Below are 5,000 nucleotides of genomic sequence, written 5' to 3'. Positions count from 1 at the left end.
GGCGGTGTGGCAACTAAGCAAAGGGATTTGCGCTTCTCTGAGACTGAGTTAGTTTATTTCTTGATGGAAATCAAACTTGGTGTTTTTCTTTTCTTACAGGTGCCTTAGATCTGCCGGCAAAGAACCACATAAAAAAACTGGACTTGCTTTGTAAACGGGGTTTCCTGTCAAGCAGTCAGTTCACTTATTGGAATGGAATATACAATTTAGGCCGAAGGCCAAGCACAGTGACCTATGAGTCATTCAGCTCTGGAAAGGAAATTGAGGGTAGGCAGGTTAGAAAGGTGTAACGGGAGGAAAACCTCAAAGCAGTTGCACTATGAAATAATTGTCAGGATAGGGTGGATAGCAAGATGGAAGGAAGATACTGTGGATGGAGGTACAGGAACAGGAATGAAAGGGGCTGCAGCGAGGGGCCGAAGGGACGCTGCAAAGAACCTTTAGTAATGCCTACACTGCACACCTTGTGAGATGCACTGACGGCACTAACCCCCTACAGGAGTTATTTTCCCACTGTAGCAGCTGGAAGTTAAGTTAACCAGTTAAACGGGAATGGTAGGACAAAAGAACATTGTAAGACAAAGAAAAGAAGTGAATTAAGTGTCAGGCAACATTGAAAAAATGCCAAACAAGCAACGAATGTCAGAAACCATACGATGGTATACGATACTGTCTCCAGTGATGAAAATAAGGTATTGCAATGAATATGCAGAAGATGAAATTGTTGAAGAGAGAGAGAGAAAAAGTAAGCATACCTTAGTTTTACCAGACCACTGAGCTGATTAACAGCTCTCCTAGGGCTGGCCCGAAGGATTAGACTTATTTAACGTGGCTGTTAAACGGACCAGCTGGTTAGTGAACTGGAACTATATTACGGCGGGAAATGAATTTCTATCACCAGAAATAAATTCCTCTAACTCTTTATTAGCCGGACGGAGACTCGAATTCGTGCCTAACGAGTGCAAGGCCACAGCTCTACCGACTCTCCCAACGGAGAGAGAGAGAGAGAGAGAGAGAGAGAGAGAGAGAGAGAGAGAGAGAGAGAGAGAGAGAGAGAGAGAGGCATTTAGCTTACCCCTCCTGAGACGAGATAGAGGAATGCCTTAACAGCTAGGAAGGAAGTTTGCAGAAATGTGTGGTCTTACGAGTTCTCTTCAAGTTCACGAATTTCCAGCTGACGTTATCGCATGGAATAAAAACACAAGTAAATAGAGACGACTGAAAGCGAAGAAATTAATACAAATCACCATCAATTTTCAACAATAACCTTATATATTACAACTTTACATCACATAAAATTACTGACGAGACCTCATTAAAACTGGATGGTATCTAGCGGAGATATTTTTTCAGGAAAAGTTACAAGCTTTCTAGGACTAACAGCCCTCATCGTCACCATCCAGTTTTAATGAGGTCCTGTCAGTAATTGTATTAATGCACAGAAACAACTGTGTGAGTGATAAATATATATATATTATATATATAAATATATATATATATATATATATATATATATTATATATATATATATATATATATATATATATATATATATATATATATATATATATATATATATATATATATATATATATATATATATATATATATATATATATATATATATATAAGATAGAGATAGATATATATGAGAGAGAGAGAGAGAGAGAGAGAGAGAGAGAGAGAGAGAGAGAGAGATAGAAGCTCACAAACAAATATTTATAGTGTACATAATGTACAAACTCGAATGTGTGAACGTTTTTCTTTCAAAACATACTGAACAAACATGGAAGAAACAATGCCTAATAATGACAATAACGTATTATAATCAAAATAACGACGGGCACCAGCTTAGTAAAAAATGCTGTTAACGATGTCTGACATCTCCTTTGACCTCTGACCAGAAATTTTAATTATATAATATAATAGTTCATTCGGTCATTCATCCCCTCAGAAAATCGTACATTGATCAAAACTACAATTCTTTAAAACTTATATTCTCCTCACTGACATTTCTGTATTTTACACGCTACGAAAAGTTCTCTAAAGTCTTCAATTCAGACGTAAACTTGCAGTGCCGCTCTGTTACATAAGCGTCAGGCCATGGCAAGATTAATTACTGAGAGTTTTCCATATTATATTGTATTTTATATATATATATATATACTATATATATATATATATATATATATATATACATACTATATATATGCGCATGTATATATACATACATATATACATATACACATGCATATATATATAAATATATATATTTATATATTATATATAACATAAGTGTGTGTTTGTGTGTTTGTGTGTGCGTCTGCGCATGCGCACTCGCATGTAAATAACCTTAGTTATAAACCATGCCTATATCCACACATCTGCAAAACTGTTTCCAGCGTTAAGTAATGCTTAATAAAGACCTCACGGCGCATTAAAGCCCAGAAGAATGTGTGCGTGAGAGGGAAAAACAAAAAGCCACTCGAGAAACAAAAGAAGAGAGCGAGAGAGAAAAAAAGAGGCGTCTCCGAAGACATTCAATTTTCCATAGAGCGACCGCCGCGCAACAAAAGCCAAGGCGAGCTCCATTGTGTATTTGAGCAACAAGTATATGCGGCGTGAGGGACCTGTATAGAGCTGTATAGCACTTTATGCTCTCGCTCGGGGAGGAGGGGATTCTCTTGGGACCTTCGCAGGGACAATAAAGGACGACCCCCGTATTAGGAACACCGCTCGCCCAATTACAAAGAAGCCCTGCTTCCTTGCGAGCCCTCGGGAGCAACGAGATGGCGCGGTGACGTCACCGCCGACGGTGGTTCTCGAGGGGCGTTTGAACTCGGTTGAAGGAGACTTTAGTTAGCGCAGTATGAGGGTTTCGGGGGCCATATTCAGAGCAACGGCCAGCCGGCCGTCAAGACTGGACAACACCATATCCGTCGGGCTGAGCAAAGATAAAAGGTTCGGAAAGAGGACCTCCTCCTCCTCCTCCTCCTCCTCCTCCTCTCCTCCTCCTCTCTCTCTCTCTCTCTCTCTCTCTCTCTCTCTTGAGGGCTGCGCCGTGTCTGCGATCATTTCGGTCTTTGAATTTTTATTGCCGCGAGAGAAGCCGAGCATCCGTCCACTACTTCAGCACGACTTCGTACCTGGGAACACTTAAAAGTCAGCTGACAAATCCTCTTTAGAGCATGTGGATCACAAATCCTCTTTAGGACATGTGGATCGCAGTTTGCAGGTCGGGCGATTTCATCCACCCCGAGAGGAATTACGGAGGAATTGTGTTGTAACACCTGCGTGCACCAGGAGAAAAATAAGGACCGTGGCGGAGGGTTACGTCATAGGCATACGAAAGCTCATTTAATCTACGAGCTTTTATTAATCTTAATTAACAGTTTACTCTCTCTCCCTCTCTCTCTCTCTCTCTCTCTCTCTTTCAATAGTAAATATATGGATATGAGATTTTATATATATATATATATATATATATATATATATATATATATATATATATATATATATATATATATATATATATATATATTTGTGTGTGTGTATAATCTTATATCTATATATTTATATGAAAGAGAGAGAGAGAGAGAGAGAGAGAGAGAGAGAGAGAGAGAGAGAGAGAGAGAGAGAGAGAGAGAGAGTAAACTGTTAATTAAGATTAAAAAGCTCGTAGATTAAATGAGCTTCATGTATGCCTATATAATATATATATACTTATAATATATATATATATATATATATATATATATATATATATATATATATATATATATATAAGTATAACTTTTATACTCATAAATATTAAATACAAATACCCTGAATATCAATTCACTTTACCATGTGTGCTTGCACCCAAAGGAATTACATGTGACATTCATTGCCATATAACAGAATTCGAAGCCACGCCATTTGGCGAATCAGACACCCACCTCCATTATGACAGTTGAGTACTGAGTTGGGTTTTTATAATAGGCTTGCCACTTATAACCTCTATAACTCTACATAAACCTTTTTCTAGGTTCATATATGCCTCATTCAGCTCTTCCCTTTACTTTCAGTTTTTCACTCTACTGTCCCTTAAAGAAAAGTGGATCTACATCTCTTCCACTCAATCAAAACCTCTAATTTATTTTTTTCAATAAGTGGGGTCTCTATTCTTCCTGTGTTCCCTTTGCTTCTTACTTCTTCCAAATGAACACCTTATTCTTTGGAAGCTTGAACTTCAAGTCAACGACCCCTGAGCTCTGGGCTTGTTCCATACGAACAGGGTTCATTTTCTGAATAATAATAATAATAATAATAATAATAATAATAATAATAATAATAATAATAATAATAATAATAATAATAGTTATTTATCTAAATCAAAAAGGTATCATACAACTCAAACACTAATATTCCGGGAGCCAGGTGACATTTAATCAAACTACAGAGTCCAAAAGAATTGGGGTGAGCGATGGTAGGCTATCTGTTGCTGAACTCAAAACTATCATTTCAAAGTTTTCCAGGTGGTGTAATGAATAAGGAGCTTGGTTAAAAATAATCCTGAAACTGTTTCGTTTAGACTTTGTACTCCATGCGGAATTTAATATTTCAATGAATTTCAATGGTGCAGTCATCACCATTTGATAGTTTAAGAATGAAAAATCTGGATCAACGACACTACTTAAGACTGTAATAATCAATGTTGATTATTTCAACAAATTACATTTTAAGACCAAGTTCGAATTAAATTTTAGCTTTTACAGCCAAAGTTGCTTGGTTTCTGCCAGGTTCCCCCAATCCCCCAACACAGGCCCGAAACAGCGGCAGTAACTGACCGTGGTACAGAGCAAGTGACTTTTCATCGCCCTAGGGGGAAGAGCCAACTCCAGACATCCGAGTAGGAGGCCTAGACACTAACCGCTATAGCAGTGACCAGCTGGCTTAAGACTAAATATTTCATTTGCATGAAATACTGACGTATGAAGCTGTGAAAAAGAATCTCTTGA

General features: G+C 37.7%; 1 long non-coding RNA gene across 1 annotated transcript in view; it reads right to left on the bottom strand.

Annotated features, from left to right (window-relative positions):
- LOC136836271 (uncharacterized) overlaps nt 1-5,000 on the bottom strand; it is a 643,006-nt gene that overhangs the window by 358,756 nt on the left and 279,250 nt on the right. The window lies entirely within an intron of this gene.

This window comes from Macrobrachium rosenbergii, chromosome 56, assembly GCF_040412425.1.
Source record: "Macrobrachium rosenbergii isolate ZJJX-2024 chromosome 56, ASM4041242v1, whole genome shotgun sequence".
NCBI lineage: Eukaryota > Metazoa > Arthropoda > Malacostraca > Decapoda > Palaemonidae > Macrobrachium > Macrobrachium rosenbergii.
This window is presented reverse-complemented; position numbering and strand designations above follow the sequence as displayed.